The sequence below is a fragment of the Bombyx mori genome, chromosome 1 (genome assembly GCF_030269925.1).
Source record: "Bombyx mori chromosome 1, ASM3026992v2".
In the NCBI taxonomy this organism is placed as follows: domain Eukaryota; kingdom Metazoa; phylum Arthropoda; class Insecta; order Lepidoptera; family Bombycidae; genus Bombyx; species Bombyx mori.
In genome coordinates, this window is record NC_085107.1 from 7824794 (window position 1) to 7849432 (window position 24639).

The window sequence follows — 24639 nt, forward strand, 5'->3', positions numbered from 1 at the left end:
TGATCCTTGATATACAAGAAATGCCCGAAATCAATCTTTACAATTAAAGTGGATCGATCAAAATGCCTTCTATCGCGATACGTAGGAATCAGGCAGAGAAATATCCTCTTTACCGATAAGCAACGTTTCACGATTGAAGAACACTATAACAAGCAAAATGTTAAAGTGTACGCTCACAGTTCTAAAGAAGCTGCTACAGTGGTTGAAAAGGTACAACCTGGTTGTCATCTTACGTCTGTGCTTTGGTGGGAAAAAGGAGTGAAAAAAGTGTATTAAGATACAGTCTTGGATCATGTTATGAAACCTCTCAACAATACACTTTTTAAAAATATACCGTGGACTTTCCAGCAGGGCTCTGCACCTGGTCACAAGGCACGAAAAACCCAAGCCTGGCTTGAAACCAACGTTCTGGACTTTATAAGAGCTGAAGACTGGCCCCTCATCTAGCCAGACCTCAACCCTTCAGACTTCAAATTGTGGTCAGCTTTAGAGGACATGCCCTACTCAAAACGACACGGCGTCATTGAGTCTCTTAAAAAATCTTTGGAGCAAGCAATGGCAAAATTTTCCTTGGAAACAGTACGTAAATCCATAGATTCGTGGAACAAACAGTTTTTTTTTGAGCAAACAGATTAAAGGCCTGTATCAAAGCAAAATAGGCGTAGCTGGAATAGCCTCTTAGGCTACCAGTAAATAGGTAGAAAAAAAATTTGAGATGTATACAAAAATAGATAACGATAGAAGGTGCGGTAAAGAAAACTATACATATAAAAGTTCATAAAGCTATTTTAGTTCACAGAATACAGAAATAAACAAGTATTTGAAATAAAATCTTGAAAGTGATTCCAAAAATAATGTCTAATTCAATGTAAGTTTTGCCTCGGTTTCGACAAATAGAGCGATAAACGATAGTATTCGTATGTGATTTGTAAATATTTTGAACAAAGAGGCAGAGTTATTACGTTGCTACGTTAAAAAAAAAACTATTTTCGTTCGCAACGGATAACGCTGGCCAAATTTTTAGTAGAATCGTGACCTATACAGCCGAAGCTGCGGACGGAAAACTTGTACTATGTATAAAACCGGTAAGTGATAAATGTCGGATGCCTCTACGTATGACGAAGCGTGTTCGGAGGCACTTACCAAAGTTGTCGGTTTGGCAAGGATTAAATCTAGCTCGAACTATAACTAATGGACCGGTGGACTTATACTTTGCGATATTACGCTGAGATTACTTCCAATTTAACAATATTGTATCACGCTTATTCGGAGGGCTTCCTTGATTGTTTTTAGTAGAGAGGGCCAGATTAGCACCTTGCCTACTTTTTATATTTATTTTTTGTTCCGTAGATTGATGAACGAAGTTATGGCATACCAGATGTCAACCGTCACGGAGGCCCATTGATATCACAACGTGGAAACCGCTACCAACCCTAATACATAATCTTGAACTCTTCATTCTATAACAATGAATTAATGCTTCGCCGTAAAAAATAAGCAGGATTGTTTACAGGTTTATACTCGTAGCAAATGCAGATGTGAATAAAACTAATTTTTGCTACACAACTCCGCACTTATAGTTCATCAATATACATGATACTTCACAACAACAGTAGTTCTACTGGTGGTAGGAAATCTTGTGAGTCTGCACGTGTAGGTACCACCACCCTGCCTATTTCTGCTATGAAGCAGTAATGCGTTTCGGTTTGAAGGGTGGGGCAGCCGTTGTAACCATACTGAGACCTTAGATCTTATATTTCAAAGTGGGTGGCGTATTTAAGTTGTAGATGTCTATGGGCTCCAGTAACCACTTAACATCAGATGGGCTGTGAACTCGTCCACCAATCTAAGCAAAAAAAAATATGTGTGTATGAAAAAATTTGAAAAATAAAATAAAAAAGGTATCTATCAATTTGCAATTTTAGCCAACAAACTTTAGCGAAAACAAAAAATTATGTGCTATTCATTGAACTTCGAATTTAACTGCAAGCAACAGACCATATAGCACAATTATTCAATTATTCAACAGATTCACTCACGGCTGAATAAAAACGGAACAATGACATTATAATGTGGTACACGAGATGAAAATATTCTATCTCCATTAATATATGGTGACGCACAGAGGCAATAGAGGTCAAAACTGCTTGTGAACACTCCAATCCTCCATCCTATTTTTCAAGCGTGAGATTAATACCTAAAAATCTTTCATCATCCACTTCAAGAGCCGTTCTAGCGTACCTTAGAAAATAGAGGCGTATTTTTTTTTGGAATATCACCTGCCTACTTCCTCTTAATGTGAAGCACCGAGATCAACAGAAAACTAAAATAAAAGAATTTATTTAATTTGCTTGAATCTTCAATAATATGCGAAATAGCACGTACTCTAAATTCTCAGGTGCTATTACATTCGTAAGACTTCTAATAATAGGACATCTTTATTTTTATTGAGACCGTTTTAATGTTCACATTCAAAATGAATACGAACTTAAACCACAGCTGTGCTTACTATCCCTATATTATGATATCTATCACTATCCCTATATTATGATATGATAACTATGATACTATTACTATCCCTATATCATGATATCTATCAATTCAAAACTCGCACAACGCCTATCATACGTTAGTAGTGGCTATGCTAAAGCCATCCCTAAAGTGACAATCAAAACTACTCGTATTAATAACTTTCAAGCATATCAGATTAACAATTAAATCGTAAATCACAAATAAACAAACACGTATAATTGTATTTTAAGAATTACTAGTGATCCCGCAGTAGTCGAAATTCGACTATAATTAATTGAAATTGTAAGTTTGTATTATGATTCACTATTATGATTCTATTTTCAAAGACTATTTTTTATAATCACAAATTTTGTCAAATTAATAAAGACAAACAATATTTAATTTAATCTCAATTTGATCACAGACGTCAATAACAAAGGTTTGACATTAATAAATAATATGCATGCGTGTTGCGTCAAATACATGGTATGTAGTGTGTGTAATGTTTTCTTTATTGATTTAATGTATTATTTTAAAAAAATATTAGCATTGTGCACTTCTTCTCTGTATTCTCTATAAGTGTGGAAAATTTCATACTCCTCCGTCCGCGCAATTTTCGTAAAAAGGGATACAAAGTTTTTGCTTCGCGTATTAATATATAGATATGTAATTATGTATAAATATTACGTATTCCATTGTGTTACTTACATTTAAGAGAGTGTGCTGATTAAAATTAACAAAAGAAATAAGATAATAAAGTAAAATTCTGTTTTATGCAAGACTCAATTCTCACCCATAACGTCCTTATACGAGGCTCACTTTATACAAGGCGGTTGTCGGAGCCCATAGAAATGTCAAGGAGAATTTCCCTGCTTACCTCAAAAGCTCAAGTCCCCAAGTCTGCTATTTTCCTTAATTAATTATGACAAACATACCACTAAGATTACATTATTATAATAACACAAAAATAGTAATATACGCCTGATGGACCGGTAAGTACCGTATTTTAATTGCGATAAAACGGTACCGATGTTGACGTTGATACTAATCACATGATCACGACTATCGTGTTGTTTGGTGATGAGGTGAAAAAAGTCTAACCTCAGTCCAGTAACATTGAGCTTACGTAGATCTTGAGCTTGGCTGTTTATTTTGCCTAGGATATAAAGTTCTTAGAGTTGACAAAATCGAGTAAAACTTTATCATACGCTTAAATCAGTGGGTATTCTCATTTCAAATGATTGCATTGTGATATTAGCATATTAAATTTGTACCACATTAAGTAGGTATTTACAACTATTTTGTTATGTAACTAATACTGTGAGCTAAGAGTATCTTTACATTTAAAAAATTTAAGTACACAAATACGCATTAAAATGTATAATTCACGTACTGATTTTTTTTTGGGTGGAAATTTGCTATAAATATATTTAGTGCGTTAGTGAATTACAGAAACAAGACCCTTTTTTAACTCTCTGAGTACTTTAACTAATGTAAGACATGAAAGACATTTTTTAAGTGAAACTTTTTTAAGCGCGCTTAAAGTAAAATTTAACTCGGGACAGATTCGTTACGGCTAGAGAGAAAAGATACAATTTAGGAGGAGCGAGAGTGAGAAAATAGACAGATCATCTCGCGAACCACTCAACCTTGGAGAGAGGGAGAAAGCGAGCTAGGTCTTATCTCTTATACATATATTATACACATATTACAAGATAAATATGATTTAAGGATGAAAAATGATATAAACCACAATACTACACACCGGAAAAAAAGTTTCACTTCTTTCACTTGCACTAATTTTGCACGCCCACCATTTATTTTTTAATAAAATAACTAATGGATTCTTAATTACTAACATAGTAACTTGAAAAAAGAATGTTATTTGAAAAAATGAAGAGTCCATACATAACGTATTTATACGTTCTTAATCTAATACGGCTGAATGAAAAAGGAAAAGGTACTTCGCAGAACTGAAATAAAGAAAAAAAATACGTAAAGATTCCGCTTTTATAATAGCAACAAAAGATTTCTTTCACTTTTATAAGACTATTGTGAAAACTTAATCTTCACCCTTCCATTGCAAAACATATTTGTATGTATCTATAACATTTTTATCTTAACTCAAAATTAAGATTATCTGCAAAAAAAAAATTCAATAAAAGCGATTTTCATAATTCAATTATTATCTTGAATGCATATCTTAATAAGATTTTCTTCATTACTGCAAAGACATAGGTCAATGACCGCCGCTTATCTACGACCCGTATCAGTGAACTTTGAAGATGAAAAAAATAAGAGATCTAACTGTTTTCGTATTTAGCATATCTTGACTACCTTTGCTTGACTCATACCTTCAAATACTAGTGTATACCTAGTATACTCTAATAATATCCGAGGTCAACAACCTTTATTTTAGGTGCCAAAATACATTGAGCAATGTTTTATCTGACCGCGCACCTATCTACGACTCAGCGCCGATACAGTGGGAGTCTTATACCAGTTTGCACGGAATTTAATGGACCATTTGTACGATCGGCCTGAATGGTATTGTAATGAACCGTACCGATTGCTTAATTAAATCCCGGCGATATTATATCCAAATAAAACGGTGATATTGTTTAATTTCGTAGCTTCAAATCTGTCCGAATATTATGTCTACGGGCTATTTACAAATTTTAATAAATAATACAAGAGTTCACCAGAGAGATAATCACATCGACGCTTGAAAGGCAAACGTGACTAAGCGACAATGCGTGAACTTTACAGTAGACTAATTTAAAGTTGAAATACCTGAAAACAAAATTTATTTTAACGAATCCAGCTGTAGTAGAATCTAGCTAGTAGCTATAGGATTGAAATTATTTTAGTAGACCTAGAAATATATATTTTTTGCGCATCGAATATGGTTATTGCCTATAATTTATGTACAAAGCAGTTATTGTCGCTTAGTCACTTTTGCGTTTCAAGCGTCGACATGTCAACAAGTTCTACCAAAGAAGAACGGATTTTTACTGAAATTTCTGGAAGATTGAATCAATTACCAAGATTAGCGTGCGTCCCTGAGCATCGGTAAATTGTTATAACTTGAAAAGTAATGTCGAAACGACGCTCACAAACGTAGCGTAAAAGGTTTTGACATATAGCCGTAATCAGCTGTGTTGCTGACCGTACAAGATTCCTACTAACTGCGACACGTGCGGACGATAAATGAGTGGGGAAAGATTAATGAGTCGGAAAAAGTTGGAGCTTGTTTCAGACGAATGTAGTGGATTGTATTTGAACAACAAGTTTGTACATGATAGTAGAAGGCTCCCGGGCACGCCTAGCTGTGACAGACGCTGAGTATATTGAAATGCATCCATTTGTTGATATTACGTACACGCCTCTATTTTACGTTGATGGTACTATATTATACCACATAAACTTAGCCGAAAATAGCTCTGCAAAGTCGCATGAACGTATAGTGAACAAGGAAACCAACCACGAAAAATATTATTTCTCTTAATCTGAGAGCTTGGCATAGATCACTAGAAATCATTTAATTCATTTTAATAACATCACATATTAGATTTTCGGGAAAAAATACTTTATTGTTTAATAGACAGAGTCACTGTCGCACCCGATCCTTTGCCCATCCAGCCAACCAGTCAAAAAACAGTATTGATGAGTGTCAATATAGTTTTTTGATCCGAGAGCAAGATTAACAAATATTTTAAAGTATGCTTTAGCTGTCATCAAAATCTGTGACAGCTAGACTAAAAATGCTTACCGAAGAAATCTTAGCTGGTATTTTAATTTCAGAAACATTCCGAAGCCAGCGAGAAAAAAGTAGAAAAATGTATAATCTCGTTGATAAAGATAATTAATTCAAAGCTGGAACCCTTCGGCGGGTCGTTAATTCCCGCGTTTGACCTTTTTCATTTTATTTACATTTCGTTTTTACGGAAACTCCGTTGTGTAGCCTCAAACTTATTAAATTTTGTATTGTGCTAATTATTTATTTTAGGAATTGAGAGGTTCGAATTTGCGTCGCTCACTGAATAGTTTATGGATCGTAAAAAATATCGTTTCTATCCATATTGTATCTTTAGAATGCACAATCACAAAAGCTATAGAAGAATTAGTTGTGGCATACAGGATGAGATGGGTATACGTAACAAGCGATACCACGATGTCAGTATTCGAATTCAGCAGGCAGGTACCGATTTTTCTAATTAAATACGCGCTTTTAATATTATTATACATTTAATAAAAATCAAACTAGTGGTAGGTTATGGTTGTGAGCCCGTGCAAGTAATTACCATCACCCTGTCTATTTTTATCGTGAAGTGATTTCTTTTTATTGCTTAGATTGGTGAACGAGCACACAGAAATCTCACAGAAAATACAGACAGTACTGACTCATACAAAACAATGTGTCGTATCGAATGAAAACGATAGAGTCCTTATTTAATACTCGGGTGCTAGCATAGTAGCGGATAACTTATTGTCTGCGGCGTGGGCCTGTCACATAAGAGCAATTTTATCCAGTGTATGGTGCGGAACACCCATCATTTCTTCTTTGACGTGGTCTTATTTTAAATCCACCGGTCGCCGTGCGGCCCGAGCTAAAATCATATTTTTGCCTGCCTGATGGATTTATGTTGACATTTTCGTGAAATGCGTTTTTGTAAGATTAAAAACATTAATTTCTAACCGTCCAATGTTAGATTCGTTGCGGAGTTTCGTTGCTTGCTGTATTGCAAGTTGTATTCATAAGATGAAAGATTTGAAGCACGTTTGAACGAAATAATAAATAAGTGAGCTTTACATTCAGTCGAGCTATTTTTATTTCATTGATAGCTCATTAATGACTTAAAAAATCGGTTGTCTGTAAAGTCGGTTTACTGACGATAGTTGAACGTGACAACGTCATAAGAAAATACTGATGGAATGGTTTCATTTTTCAATTATCGTTGCTGTAAACAATTGACACCACATTCACTTTTCACTGAACTTCATACTTGACGAAAACATGTAAATGTATTATTGTATAGCAGCTGTCTACGTGGATGCATCGCTCACTCAAGTAGGAGAGAGACAGATGTCGAACGCTGCCGAACGCAGAGGCCGATTGTGCCTATTTGTCGCTCGTTGCGCGCTCTCACTTGCACTTCAAGCCTTAAATGGAACGCCTCAGAGCGAGGTAGCGCCGCACGAGTTATGTTTTTTCGTGCGTGCAGCCGGCTCCATCGAATTATAAGACGTTGTCACGTCAAAAATGGTTAAAGAATTCGTCTTTAAAACTAAAGAGTAGTATTTATCTAACAATTAATAATTATTTTACCCTCATAAAATGTTTAAGCTCCTCATAAATTAAAATTACATTGCGCACTAAAGGTTTTCAGTACAGTTTCTTTTTCGAGATATGCTTATTACCCGTACGATGGCTCCCTTGCGAGCTATAACAATCATTTTAGTCGGAAGATGAAACCTGCGGTGTACTTTTTAATTAATTGATTATTATAATTTACATTGTGTAATAAACTGCTCAAATGTACAAAAGACGAGACTATTGCTTTCAAAAAACGATTCTACTTACGTAAACAAATTGTTTTGACCATACATTAATCAATTAATATTTTAAGAAATATTCTAAGCATACGAAAAGTTTAGCCTAACAAAAATCTATAATTAGTTTAATGACCTATTAAATAAGTAAATTGTCGATTAGTTACACTTTCTTGATAGCAAACAAATTCGCGGTCTGGCTATAGTTTAGTGGCTGTCGGTGTCTATGAATGTCTCAAAATAGTATAATATAGTTGCCGTCTTCACTTTTTTCCATTGCCTTCATATTATTATTATTTTACTTTAGATACGGGCCACCTCAGAAAAAGGCCATCAGCTATTAATTACCCTATCGTCCAATCCAACAACGTATCCCGGGCGACTTACCCATTACACACCATGTATGAGAACAGTTCTCGAAAAATACAAGTTGTAAATTTTTTGGTTCTTGTTTTAGCGTTTCCCATTTTCAACGCACCTTCCACAGTTGAAAATTAGCTGAAGCGCGAAAGCTCGAGGGATTGCGAACACAACTGGTGGATTCCTTTGCATTACATTACCGCAATACGAAATATGAAAATGTTCGTTTGCATTTAAAGATAATCAAAATAACTAAGTACATCGCTGTATAAGTTTGGCTTAGTTTTTTTTAAATTGCTTAGATGGGTGGACGAGCTCACAGCCCACCTGGTGTTAAGTGGCTACTGGAGCCCACAGATATCTACAATGTAAATGCGCCACCCACCTTGAGATATAAGTTCTAAGGTCTCAGTATACTTACAACGGCTACCCCACCCTTCAAACCGAAACGCATTACTGCTTCACAGCAGAAATAGGCGGGGAGGTGGTACCTACCCGTACGGACTCACAAAAGATCCTACCACCAGTGATATGCTTTTCGTTTAAGGTAAGGTGGTGAGTCATTGCCGTTTAGGCTTTAGAAACCATTCTTTATACTATTACGGCTGCGAAACGAATGATTGAATTAACAATATATTGTACACATAACCAGGGTGAATAACGTTCGATGACCTCTTCAATGATTGTTTTAATATACATTGCTCTTTGTGTGAGCTAATTAACAATAAACATTACAGAATCTTAAAATGACTAGTAGCGCAATTTTGCAACCTTAGCATTTAATACAACGATCCTATTGTCTAATTGCTATACCATCGTGGAAACTCTAAAGTGTTCTTGTTTAGAATATTCTCACTGTCTTGTCTGTAGTTGCGTTTCAATATTAGATACTTTGTGGTAGTTTAGAGCACTTGTACTGGAGTCCTTGCTTAGTTCGGAATTCGTATAAACTACAGAGGAACAAACACTGGATGCAAGTTGAAACAATCAAGTCAGCGGTGAATCGATTGGATCGTATTCAATTTTGAATTTCATTAGAATGTTCATTATGATGTAAACGGAAAAAATACAATAACAAATCAGCAAAAAAAAAAAACCGTGTGCTCTATTCATTATTACAATTCATAGTTATGTCGTGTAACAAAAGTGAACTAACACACTAAATCCTGGTCGCGAAATTCGATACTCAGAGCTGCCATGTCCTCATTCAATGCTACGATGAATAAGGACATATCTGACTGAATGGATTTCTTCTATATTCGTTTTCGCTCCATAATCTCAAATAGATATGTCTTGGCCCACAAAAGCGATATTAGTACAGGAAAAATGAGGATACGAGAGAAAAATTATCGATGTAGTCATAATTTATACGTTTTGTAACTCGTTATTGTAACGTTTGCCTTAAGCTATTCGTGTTAATGGCATTTGCGTAATCGATGATAACATATCAACTGTTTTTGGTGAAATAAGACCGTAACAGATATGAAGGATAACCTATTGTGTTGTTACCGTGGTATATATGGTAAGTGGTTAGCCTATAGACATGTACAACCTAAATGCCGCCACCTACCCTGATATGAGCTCTAAGATCTCAGATTTTTTTTTACAGTACAACGGCTGTCTCACCCTTCAAATCGAAACGCATTACTGCTTCACGGCGGAAATAGGCCGGTGGTACCTACCCGTGTGGACTCACAAGACGTTCTTCCACCAGTAATTATAATATTTGCGGGTTTGATGATTTTTATTACACGATGTTATTTATTCCTTCAACGTGGAAGTCAACCGTTAATATTTATTAAGTACGTATTTCATTAGAAAAATTGGTACCTGCCTGCGGGATTCGAATACAACTAAATCGCAAGATACGTATGCACCAGATGTCTTATCCTGCAGAACACGACGACGACGATTTTATAGATTTAAAAATAAAAATAAAATCACGCGTGGCACTCGGGGACTGCCGCGGTAAAACTATTGCATAGCATTTTTTATCAACTTATGCAATTCTAATTAGACAATAATAATAATTTAATATTAAAACAATAATAAAGTAAGACCACGCTATATTTATAAACATTAACAAAAGCAAAACATTAATAATAATTGTTCCCTTCACACTCGTAAGTTAGACCGCGCGAGAGAGAGACGGGCAGACTTTTCATGATGCGCATGCAGTGCGACGTTACGCCGCGCGCTTATTCACAGACACTACACAAGCGCAAAGTGTGAATATGTTGAACGCGAGCTACATGGTAGGCAGAGTGGCGGGTGTTCGCTTTTATTTTCGTTACGGAATTTCTTGATTCGGTCGCCGCGCTCAAAGCCCGCGATAAAAGCTATGCAATAGCTTAATAAAGTATTTCGTTTATAAGTATCATATTCCTATCACAATATAATGTATTAATATGATTAATGTGTGTCCCCTCTTAATACCATTAGACACGTACAAAGGATGAATTTTATTTGTGGTTCACTCTACGTTTATTTTTCTTTAAATCTTTTAAAATATTGCAAAAGTTGATTGTTAAGCTCTGTAAATCATCTAGCATGAACTCGTGAAAACTATTTCGATTATTTTTCGAGTACATGAAAATTACACTAATATCGGTTGAATCGTATTCAGATCGCTTAATAACTCGTTATTTTTTTTAAAACAGTAACGATTTTAAGAATTTTTCAAAGTATTCAAAATTTTTAAGTTCGAGTTCATCGTTCTGTTTTCGGTATTACAACGTTTTTATAATTTTACAAAGTTGATTTTTATTAAAATAACAATATACAGGGTCATTTTTTTTAAATTTGAAAGCCTTTACCCGACTTTGCACATTGCATTATGACCACCTGGGATCCTCCAGATTTACTCAATAGTTCACAGTTCTCAATGCTTCTTAAGATATTCGTGAAGATACCATGAAATACAAGTTCAATAATTTGAGAAGCCTTATAATTTTACTATGATTTTATGTATAATTATTACTATACGCATCCGTTACAAGAGACACTACAACGTCATGGCTTAAGTGGCGGCACTGACTTGGAGATGACCTATGAGCTCCAATAACCACTTAGAACAACGCGTTCACCGATCTATGCAATAACTAAGAAAGTATAATAATATAAAGATTTGAATTTTGATACCTTTAGTGAGTTCCAAAGTTAAAATGAAATGCGAAATAGGTTTCAATGGCTCAAATGAAAGTTAAGAATTCTTTATAGTGTCTTAATTAAAAATGTTACTTTTCATTTAACTCGAGATCTTCTTTGTTTATTGTGGAATCAAAGTAAGTTCATAATAAAATGAATTCTTCATAACAAAGAAATAATTTTCTTAGAGCTTACAGTAAGTGCACGATTTTAATTGAGAAATCAAAGACGTGACAAAGACAAGTCTACCTACGTACAATTTGACCACATCAACTCTAGTAGTAATTGAAGACGTTATGTACTGTATTATAGACACGGGTTTTTTGCAACTAATTCTGACCGAAAACGTCATGCGTTTCTGCTTAGAGTTGTTCAATTTGACTTTAACTTTCAAGATGAGTAGCAACGTTCAGTACATGAGTACGAAAATACGAGCTGTAATTTGTGATTGGTTGTACCAATTTGTGATTGGTTGAGCTCACAGCCTACCTGGTGTTAACTCGTTACTGGAGCCCATAGACATCTACAACATAAATGCTCCACCCACCTTGAGGTATAAGTTCTAAGGTCTCAAGTATAGTTACAACGGCTGCCCCACCCTTCAAACCGAAACACATTACTGCTTCACCGCAGTGCGGTGGTACCTATCCGTGCGGACTCACGAGAGGTTCTACCACCAGTAATTACGCAAATTATAATTTTGCGGGTTTGATTTTTATTAGACGATGTTATTCCTTCACCGTGGAAGTCAATCGGGAACATTTGTTGAGTACGTATTTCATTAGAAAACTTCAAAACTTCGCCGCCTCTTTCTGCTGTGAAGCAGTCACGCGTTACAGCTATAAACAGCCGTTAACACAATTGGGATTGCGTCCTCATATCTCGTGGAAGATAACGACATCCATATTGCGATATCCATGGTTTTCCGTAAATATTTAGATTCAGAAGCCGCGTGAACTCGTTCATCCATCTAAGCAAAATAATTACGGGACTGCGGATGACAACTAAATTCAATATTGTTTACAATACGTCCCGAATACGTTAGCGAGTTGATTTACTTGGTACCTTATACGCGTGCTGCACATCGAATTACAGTAAACTCCGTTTCTTAGATAAAAATAATTACACGTCTAAACATAATTTGATTATACGGATCTGCCTTCGCTTCAAGAATTATATTGCGATTCACGTTTCCATAACATTTGGGGTTTTGATTTATCGAAATAAAACGTGATTTCAAAGTATGGTTTGCTTCTGACAAAATTCATTTCGCGTCGACAAGATTGACACATTTTTTTTTCGATTCTTCTTACTTCCGATTCTTGTCGTATCGATTTAATTAAAAATATTCGTTCCATTGTTCTTTCGGTGTGCACTCAAATACTTTCTGATTAGCATTAAGGCGTTCTAAAAACGTTTTCGCACTGAAACTTGAGTTACCGATTGGAGCAATTTTTTTTCATTATTGTTATGTTGTAATCATCTATAACCGTTCAAACAATCGCTTGGTGGAATATATTTCCTTTGAAGTTCTTATTTTTGCTGCTATAGACTGACGAGCCAATAGCCGTTCTAACGGTAAACGTTTATCGTCACTTGCGGGTTCTAGCAATGCTCTGAGCACAGCCAAGCCTGCGTCTGTCTACAATCATTTTAAACTGTCGGCCATTTGGCTACTACATTCAACACTATGCACTATACCAGTGTTTTCGCTTCTGCACGCCTCCAATTTAACGCAGGCTTTCAAACAACAATTACGTATCAAACAAGAAACCTCTTCGCTTTCATTAGCAAAACAAACCTTTAAAACGTTTAGAAGCAAGCGTCGTACACTATGCCATATTTAGCGGCGACTCACACAAGAAATGGCACCCTTAATTAAATTCAATGACAACCTCCACGGAGAATGTACCAAACAATGCCACTATACAGACACACGTAATCTTCAGACTTGAGTTAGAACCGAGCCCGTATGCCATTATTGTGATTTAGTCTGTGGTTGTTCTCAGAATGCGAGCCAATAAATTTGATCTCAATCAGAACGTTACCGTCATTTGTTATCCGCATTTCACACATGTGAATGCACAAGCACAGAGAATGAACATTTAGACATAAATACTAATCATATTGTTTATAATACCATTACGACACACAATATGTTAGAACAGAATAATCTAATAAAACCCATAAAACATTTGGAAAAATAAATTTTATCACATTAAAATTATATAAAAAATCAAAAGTTCGAGGGAAGTAAGTGGGTCTATAAATAAGTATACAGGAAATGAAATGAAAAAAATATATTTAAGCTCGACAGTAACACGTATTAGTTGAAATTATTTTTGTAAGCGAATACAATCTTACACTTGGTTTCCGAAGATTTTAATTTAGCAAAAACGTCATTTACACAAGGAAAAAACGGAAGTGTAAAGCTGGTGCTAAAATAAAATGTTCGATATCAATTTTCATGAAAATTATGAAATGAATGTCCTCGCCCAGATCAGGTCGTGGTTCAGCGATGGCTTTCATTGTTTATGTATGAAGTTATTATTTACGACGCTCGCCCTCGCTCGATTAGACGCGAGCCGGTCACCCATCCCATAATTCTTCAACTTTTGTTTCTTGATAATTAAACATTAAATAATGAGACCCAACCATATTATATTATTGATTCCGTGCATTAGCGTCAACAAAATATAAAGCTTTAATTACCCTTATTTCTAATAGGTATTTAAACAATTTTATCTGCTTGTAAATAGAATAGAATAGCCTATGAACTGTATACATATTATTATATATTAATGAATATTGAAAAAAAATTCGAACCTATATTTACAAGGACGCTTTTTCTTGGAAGCAACAATTGTATGGTTACTATATTATTATGAAATACCGCTTGAAGCGCTTCTGCCTAAAATAATATTTCACGAAGGCGGCGTATTGCTATTGTTTGACTTGTTTTCGTGACTGTTCAGTTTTTTGCGAGATACGGAGGATAAAAGTATTTTTAAACGTAGTTAAAAATTATCTGGATGCTCGCCCGTGTTGACTTTCGGGCTTGTTCAGTGTTATACCTTGTTTTGTGTTTCTATCACGTCCCGGATTAATCCCCAGATTATAATGGCTTACTTGATAATATTCTGACGTTATTTTTATGTAACAACGTAATAACTACTTTAAAATCCTTGTTTAATACTTGGAAATACATTAAAAGCCTCTTTTATTAAGAAGGATTATTTATTAAGTCTTATGGGCTAGAACACTGTGGGAGGACTAATACAAAAACTCTTTATTTTTTAGTATTTATTTAAAAACGAAATTTTATTAAAATAATAGGGGTTAAAGTATGAAATTGCCGTTCTATTGAAATAGGTACTTCGAATTGACATAGAACCTTCATGGTTTGAGATTTTTGAGTGAAACTTTTTTCAAATGGTACCTGTGGGGTTTTTATTTTAAAAAATGTGCAAAATTCGATTATCGACTTTCAGTTGTTTTTTTTATTCTACTACGCTAAAACGCGAACCTAATGCTACAGAAACAGCTCGCAATAGCAATATTGCGTTTGGAGAGGGGACTGCTAATGAACGCACTGTGCGATTTTGGCTTAAACGTGAAAATTTTGATTTGAAGAACGAACCACGTGGAAGACCACACATGTGAATAACAATGAATTGAAATAGATGGTGGAAGACGATCCGATACAAACTACCCAGGAATTAGCGGCATGGCTTAACGTTACCTGACCAACAATATTGACTCATTTGTGTCAAATCAATAAAATAAATAAATATGAAAAATGGGGTGGGAAAAATGGATGCCTCGTGATTTGACTAATTTGCAGAAAGAAACGCCTGTTGAAACTTGTGTTGCCTTGTTGAATTGATACAGAAATGAAAGAATATTGGATCGTATTGTGACATGTAATGAAAAATGATAACCGTAAGCGAAAAATGCAATGGCTGACCTCAGGTCAAACACCGCAACAGTGTCCTAAAGCATAGTTTACCAATAAAAAGGCAAAGGTAACTGTTTGGTGGTCTCAGCATGGTGTTGTTCACTATAGCTTTCTCCGATCTGGCCAAGCAATAACGGTAGATGTCTACTGTGGCAAACTTCGAACAATGATAGCAAATCTTACAGTGAAACAGCCCCGACTCGAGTCGATCGTCACCATTATTGCTCCATGTTGACGCGAGACCTCATACAGCGAGAGAAACCATTTTAACTCTACAGGAACTGCAATTAGAAACCATTCGTCACCCTACGTATTCTGACTCCAGCGGACCACCATTTTTTTGTGATTTGGACAATTTTCTACATGATAAAAAGTTTTCTTCTCAGGAGGCAGTACAAAATGATTTCACAGTTTGTAGAATCTAGATTAGCAGAGTTCTATCGTAAAGGCATAAATGACCTCCCTATTAGATGGCAGTCATGTATAGATAATAATGGTAGATATTTTGATTAAATAAATATGTTAAATCTGCTACGCATGGGAGGGGTGACCTCATCGCAAAAATAGGAATCGACTTGTCGTTGCCGAGTGTTGTGGCATCGTCTCGCCAGCGACGAGTCGTGGAAGGTCGAACAAGGAGGCGGTGGGGCGCGTGAGAGATGCACAAGCCCGTAGCCGTCGAGCGAGGGCCAGGGAGGTGGAAGTCACCCAAGCCCTGGCCCTCTAAGTGTTTCGAGTCCCCCTCACCTGTCGGTCTGGGGACCGCCGAAGGGGGCCTAAGAAAACGACGTGCAAGCTGCTCTGCACGCGTTTTATGTAAGAGCATCCGGGTGATGGCAGGCCGGCTATCCTCGACCAACGCTGGTTCTGACCCAGGGGGTATTCCGTAGGATAACCCATTCTAACCGGCGCCATCTAGGCGGGCTCCGGATAGTCTGCCGACCTAGAGGGCAGGTGGTCGTGGCGCCAACGACCGCCGGTCAGGCATCCTGAGGAGGAGGGTGATGGAAGAGATGTGCTCCGCACTAAACACTTCACTTTCCCCCTTTGCCTTTTAATGAGTTCTGTCTCTTAGCTTATCGAAATCGGGTTACCAATGGTGGTCTTTTATATTAAATTTTATTCATTGGCAATTATTGTGTAAATTTGTAGTAAGCATCTTAACAGCTGATAATAGCACGAAATCTTAATGTTGTGAACGGTATCCAATAGTAGGAGCTACTAACTAATCAATTACACATCAATTTTCCTCAGAAAACATCAAAAAATTTTTAGAACCTACATACATGTCGACTAAATCCGGTTTACTTTATAACTAAAAAAAAATCTTTAGACGCTGAAAGGTTTTAGTGGGAGAAAACATTAGCGAGAAAAGTCGGCTTATTGAAAAAACAATGAAACTCAAACGCAGTAGTACTTCGGCACTCTCCAGAGATAATAACGTATGTTCAATCTTTTCGATTTCCATATTTCAGACAGCCGAGAGACATAATCTAAGCACACCTAGGCGCACGGGTAATAGACGGATCCTTTGCGAAATCCCCAGAGTGTGCGGTATTGTTAAAGAGATATATTTCTCTTAGCTTCAACTGGATTATACGATCCATACCAGTTTTAGATTAAGTTTGCTGTGTTTTTCATTTTCTCCATGGCTTCTTCATTATTTCAAAGTAGCTGCTTTTTTGTGCGTAAACGTTTTTCTACTCGTATGGTACGACTAGGCAGACATCTATTTATACCGTGGGAGTAGCGTTGATAGCGGTATTACAGTGGTTTTTATGGATGTTCCGTTATAACTACTGAACCATGCATCCTATTAACTTGAAACTTGGTATCCATGTAGAAAATACATGTACTTAATGGATAGGCTAATATTTATATGAGTGTTGGACTCCTTACACCAGTTGTGGGGGCATTAATGATGAGAATCTTTGTGGGGGTGAGAAATAATAATGTAAATTTTAAATGCCCAGCGAAGCGGACGGGTACAGCTAGTTAACTATAAAACATGTCGTAGTTACAAAAACGATCCATTTTCCATTTAAAACATACCCGAGGCCTGCAAACGATAAGCTGCACGCGAAGGATTACATCGAGCGGTAAAAGTGAAATATTGTGCATCTTTTCAAGTTAACACGTGACACTACACTTAGCTACAACTTGAGCTATTGTCTGCGTTTCTATTGTACTGAGAATTTCCTCGCAGAACCCCGATGTATGGCGTTTTGACTGCACCGATTTATTTAATAGCACAATGCTCAGAACATTCACAGACATTTCTGTACAAAGTTTTTGAACGTTTAAAAATGCATATGGTGTTTAACGTTACAATATGTCGTCGCTACGCATCGTTAACTTTCTGCAAACAATAAAAACACGGCTAGTGCTTTTCAATAGTCGAAACAAATATACACTAGAACAATGATCGTTCTAATGTTAACGATAATTTATTTTTCGTTCACCTGCTTATTAATTATAACGGGAATTAGGTATTAACAAAAATGTGCTTGTATTCAAAGAACGATATATTAATAAATTATGAGTATGTTATTATGTCAGTACTCGTAAAATTAATCAACTTTGAAGTCGTCGTGGCCTAAAGGATAAGACGTCCGGTGCATTCGTATATAGCGATGCAACGGTGTTCGAATCCCGCAGGCGGGTACCAATTTTTCTAATGAAATACGTACTTAACAATTGTTCACGATTGACTTCCACGATGAAGGAATAACATGGTGTAATAAAAATCAAACCCGCAAAAAAGGGTGGGGCAGCCGTTGTAACTATACTGAGACCTTAGAACTTATATCTCAAGGTGTGTGGCGCATTTACGTTGTAGATGTCTATGGGTTCCAGTAACCACTTAAAACCACGTGGTCTGTGAGCTCGTCCACACATCATGGCAATAAAAAAAAATCAGTCAGTAAAACAAATAAAAAATAATTACTAAACAAATAACAGATTGGAATATATAACATGTAGTAATTATGTGTACTGAACGTAAAAACGACCTGATACATTTGAATGGACTATTTGGAACAATATACTGGTAGCACCCGTGCAATATTACTATTTTATTTATTTTTTATTTATTTTTATTTATTTATTAAGTCGCACCAACAAAGTGATCATCAATACAAAACATTGACAAATTGACAAAAGTTCATGGCAGATGTCACCTCAATTATAGGTGCAATCGACAGTGCATTAACATCAAAAATAAAAAAAATATACAGCTAAGATTTGAATACATTTCATTCATTGCTTAAGATTAATTTAATTGGGAGATGATCCGCGACAGATTTTTCCTGTAAGAAGTGAGACAATCAGAATTTTTTTTATTAAATTATTATTTATTACTATCAAATTTAACTATTATAAATGATAGATAAGAACATGTAACCTTTAGTAATTATGTGTAATCAACGAATATACGAATTAATACGTTTGAATGAACACACGTTAAAGCATTGAATGGACTTTTCGAAATATGCCTGTAGCATCCGTGCAACATAACAATCAAATTTAATTACATTATAAAATATGCACGGATGTATCCCGGGCTTTAATGGCACTAAACAATTTACAGCGCCCATCACAGAACTATAAAATAATAGTAACTTCATCTGCGACTGAATAGCCATCTCGTTACAAAATTTGAACGCATCATGTAACTTTGTTGCAATCAAATTATGAAAACTGACGTAAAGGCTTACGAACGAAATTACGAGACAAATCTGCATGTTCCATTCAGTTTGAACCTCTCCACTTTAATATGTCGTTTCTACCGCTTAAATGTTTTAGCGTGCTTCTACAAAACATAAATAATGAACATCGTTTTAATTATTTCAGATATTAATATTTTCTATTAAATTTAAATTAATTTACTGGCGGTAGGACCTCTTGTGAGTCCGCACGGGTAGGTACCACCACCCCGTCTATTTCTGGCATGAAGCAGTAATGCGTTTCGGTTTGAAGGGTGCGGTAGCCGTTGTAACTATACTGAGACCTTAGAACTTATATCTCAAGGTGGATAGCGCATTTACGTTGTAGATGTCTATGTCCACACATCTAAGCAATAAACAAAATATTAATAAAAAAAATAGACGTGACATCTCCAAACGGAACAAAAATATCGTGAGAGAAAACTGCCAAATAATATTAATCTTTGTAAATGAAATGATAGATGTCTGCGGCTGTGACGCCATCACGCAAATACTATCAGATAGACTCTAATAGAATGTTTTTAGTTTTAATTCTTATTGTTTATTTCCTTATATTATTTGCTGTTTAGAGGTGTCAAAGAGCTTATAGCCCACATGGTGTTAAGCTGTTACTGGAGCCTATAGACATCACAGCTAATTCTAGCTACTATTCGCTTCCAACCATCTTGTGCAATGAGATCAAAGGCTCAGTTGTATAGTATAACGGCTACCCACCCTTGAAATTCGAATTCATTAGACTGCTTTGCAAGGAAGCGTCGAAATAACCTCGAGAGGCTCATCGTGACCGGTAAAGTGGATGGGAAAAAGCCTCGGGGGTGCTGCCTAATAGGTTGGTCCGACCAGATCCACACCGCCCTCGATTTCACAAATTCACAACGACACATAGAGAGAGAAACAGACGGAAAAAAATCGTGGGAAAGATACAGATACAGAAGCGTGGTCGTAATCCTCAGCATTAAGGAGTACAATCCAAGGAGAAGGAGACTGGTTTGCAGCAGAAATAGTCAACGTAACATTAAATATCCATGGGGGCTCATAGGACGCGTTAAAAGCAGTAAGAAATATTAAACACCTGGACAATTATATCATAAAAAAAAATATTTCACAAAAAGTATCCTGATTTAACTTAAAATAATTAAAGAAGAAAAAGTACTGAATAGAAGGCATATAACATTTTGTAAATTATGCTAGGGTTATGTTACACGATATAATTTAATAACGTATTTCTAAGCAACTACCTAAATTCACGCCAATGAAGTCGCGAATACAGCTAAATACACTATTTACCATTAACAAAGCCAATTATTGTCGTGAATGAGAAAATATTTGAACAACCCTACAAAGTGTCACTACTAATAAAGTCGTTCGCTACCTTATAGTGCCAAATCTGTCACAATTCATTCCACAAGTCGACAGTTTGCAGAAATGACCGAGTACAGAAACTTCTAGTCAACAGATAATAAAACTTTTCCTTGCCTTCGGATGGTCTTGATCGAGTTAAAATCTTATATTTTCAAAGTAAAGTCAATTCTAACTCCATTATTATACTTCAGACTCTATTTTAAGATAGCTTTTACTTTGCTTTAGGGCGTCAACTTTGAGTCCCTAGACGAGAAAAAACCCAGCAAGTACTAAAATGATTTTGAAATAAAAAAAAAACGCTTTTTGTTTATAATATAGAAATACTTTGAAACTAAATATACGTTCAATAAAATTTGAGACTCTTTACAAAAATTTATAAGCTTTTATTTTAGAAGGACGTGTGACATTTATGCATAATGCGTATGTCACTTTGAGAAATGAGGTTAAAGTTTTGATTGCTATAGAAAAGCGGCTGTTCTCACTATGTCTACTGCGATACAGTCCTGCGCTCCAGTATTTATTTTTATTGCCCTTGTAGGCAGACGAGCACACAGCCCACCTGATGGTGAGTGGTTACCGTCGCCCATGGACTTCAGCAATCCCAGGGGCAGAGCCAAGCCGCTGCCTAGCGCTTAATACTCTCCATAAGCCTCGTTTGAAGAAGGACATGTCATAGCGCTCGGGAAACACCGTGGAGGGGAGCTCATTCCATAGTATGTAGTATAAGCTGTAATACCATACAAATATAACAAGAAAGAATACCGACTATAACAATATAAAACTATGAAAGGTCAATTCAGTCGTTTGTCGTAGATTAGAGTATTAAAGTTGTAGTAATTGTCTTTTTAAATAATATAATCAATAATTTTCTCTTATTTCCATTATACACTGTCGTGTTGCTGTTTCTAAAATAAGTCACAATATCAATTCTCCATCTTAGTTTATGTCTTCTAGTCATTGTAGGTCATATTATGTCCTATCAAAGAGGTTGCACGCCACGACAAATAAGAATATAACCAATGTTGTCGAAGTCAATTAACATGTACTAGTGGTCCCGCAGTAGTCGAACTTCGACTTTAATCAATTGAAATTTTAGGTTTAAACATTATTATGGTTCTATTGTCAAATACTATTATTCTCATTTAATATAATCACAGATTTCGCCAAAACTACACTATACATAAATAATAATAAAGACAAACAATATTCATCTATTCTCAATTTGACCACAGACTTTAAGCACTAAAAAAAGTTTGACAATTGACAATAAACAAAGAGTATATTTACAATTTTGGTAAAAAGGGATACAAAGTTTTTGCTTCACGTATTAATATATAGATTATTATTAATGGAAATTCAAAAACTATTAGGCAGATTTGGTGAAATCTGACAACTACGTGAGAAGAACCAGTTTAAAGAAGAAGAAGTAATAAAAAAGTAAACAAATATATAAAAATAACTAAAATCAGTTCACGTAGAAAAAAGTTCGGAGGCTATTACAATCGAATGGTTTTTTTTTTAAGTCATATAAAATTTGTGATCAATTCATCTAAGTATTTTTATTACTTTCGTAGTCAAACGGCGCTTACGGCCTACCTCATCAAAAGCGGTCACCATGGCTGATATCACCAATAACCACTTACAGTTAGATAGTCCGCGATCTCGTCTACAGCGCACGCAAAAAAGTCCCTCTGTCTCAAACATAATCTGTTTCCAAATTAAAATCACCATCACTAGTACTATCTCTTTAAATTGCGCCATGAAACAATCTATAAACATCTATTTAATTTTAAACAATTACGGAGCAATTTGAACCGATCATTTATCGCGAAGTAAAAGAGCGTTAATTTATACGTCGGTGAAAATTTGCGGTTGGTACATAAAGCGTGTACAAACTGGAGTGACGTGATAAATAGTCGTCAACGGGTGCGGCGTCCGTAAGGCTCTGTCTGATAAACATTCCTCGTTTGTATTGAGCTGAGAACCCGCATGCTGCGGCCGCTGTGTGTCCTCGAAAATAACGTGAAATGACCGATTTTCATTATTGACTTTCAACAAAAACGGTGACAAAGGTGGCGGCAATTAATACTTATGATAAGAATAGAATCTTACAAGTGAATAGAAACTACAACTTGATTACAAGAGTACGAGTTTCGTGATTTAAAGACATTGATGAAATATTTACATACCATAACTTTAACAATAATTACAAATCACATTTTTGTTTTTGTTTCTAACATATCAGTAATGCTTTGGTAAGCTTCTGCCATAGACTATCAAAGATTTCAATCATACCACATAGGTAGTTGATATTAATGTTATTAAAACATATTTATCGTAAATAGTAAATATTATCTTCTATATCACGCGCTAGAAAGAGATTTTCGTGTGTATGGCATGAAGCCAAACGCATTTCACTTTGTACATCGCTTTTGTTCTTTCAATTTTACTGTGGATGTTAACGCTGGCCAACAACCATAATTCATGCTGTTGAATTTGGTCAAAACTTCAACGGAAATATGACTATTATCTAAAAACAGACACTCAAAAAGTCCGTCTATACAAATTTGTATTAGCATAATAATGAGAAAAATTGTAAAATTTTGTCGATTTTCATTTCCATTTCGTATTGATTCTAAATTTAAATCACTGATTTTTTTCCCACCCCTATCGTAACTAATAATTATTTTGGAAATGGTTTTTTCGTAAACATTCCAAATTTCCCCTTAGCTGCAGCAGCCATATACAAAAATAGTGTATTAGTAATAGGAGGCCCGGGAACAAACGTAGTAGCGATTCATCTATTCGTCCCGAAGGACAGCAAATCACTCGTAAATACGTGGACGGCCCGCATGATGAGGTTTCGTAATTAATGTTGCCTGGTATTAGTTTCTCATGCAAACTAAGCGTCAAATATTATTCAAATCATGTTGCCAGCTTTGCATTTAAAATTCTCGTCATTTGAAAAGTGTAGTCTGGTTAGTTTAGTACTCAATTTGAAGTTTCGTGAAATTTAGATTTGTAAAAAATAAATCTGTCGAGCCTAAATTTTGCATTGAATTCTTTTTACCTTATAAACCGCAAAAAACACAACGTGAATCGTTTTTTCATTTCATTATGTTCCTGAGATTTGAACTCAATGTCTTCAGAATGAATTAAAATTCTATTGATATAGAGATCGGCATTTACATAGCTCTATGAACTTCAATAACCAGAGCCCAGAAGACCTTTCAGGAGAGCAACGTTCTCGAATTTTATTCAAAATATTTGCGAAACCAAACTCCTTTACTAGAAACAACGAACGAAGTATGAAGTAGCAATACTGAAATCGAAACTACCTGAAATCCCTGGTTAAAGAGATCTTCACTGTCCTCCCAAACTAGGTCAATGGTGAACAAAGACCTAAGTGAGTCTATTGGGCAAGTCTATTACTTTCGTCAGTAATGGCATATCAGAAGAGAGGCAACGACGGAATGCCACCATAATGTAGACAGCAAAGCACAATCCATTTGCCTCGCATGACACAAATAAGACCTCACCCGCTACCCGCTGCTACGTTTAAAAAATTTAATAGTGAGGCATTGAAAATAGATGCTAACATCACGATGCGTTGGGCGGGTAGAAGTTTAATAGCGCGATTAGATATACCCTCTGAACCGGGAGCCTTGCGAGGACGTAGATCTTTAATTAGGTCTTTAACTTCCATCGAGGTTACGGGTGGTAATGCGTCCAAGGGTGGCGAGGAGGTTCTACGTTCAACCTCACTGCCTACTATTTCTACATAAACAGGGCCCGCGGATTGAGTGCTGGGCGTGCCCTGGGTTTGCAATATATCGGCCAGCAGTTCTGCTCTTTCGTCAACATCGAACGTCGCGAGTCGGCCTGAGGGGCCTACGAGGGAGGGCATAGCTACTACCGTATCCGATTTGAGAGTACGAGTTCAGCGGTAGTAAGATCGTTGGGTTGGCGCGAGTCCTTCTAATAAATCAGGCCATCTGGCATCTCTGACTTCGTCGATGTGAG

The 24639-nt window shown here is 36.0% G+C and overlaps 1 long non-coding RNA gene across 1 annotated transcript; it reads right to left on the reverse strand.

Moving 5' to 3' along the window:
• Nucleotides 1-18861: 18861 nt before the first annotated feature.
• LOC134198881 (uncharacterized) lies at nucleotides 18862-21005 on the reverse strand. Its single transcript, XR_009973145.1, has 2 exons — nucleotides 20627-21005; nucleotides 18862-19340 (listed from the first exon to the last, which is right to left on the reverse strand). It is a non-coding gene; the product is annotated as an uncharacterized LOC134198881 (long non-coding RNA).
• Between the last annotated feature and the right edge of the window lie 3634 nt (nucleotides 21006-24639).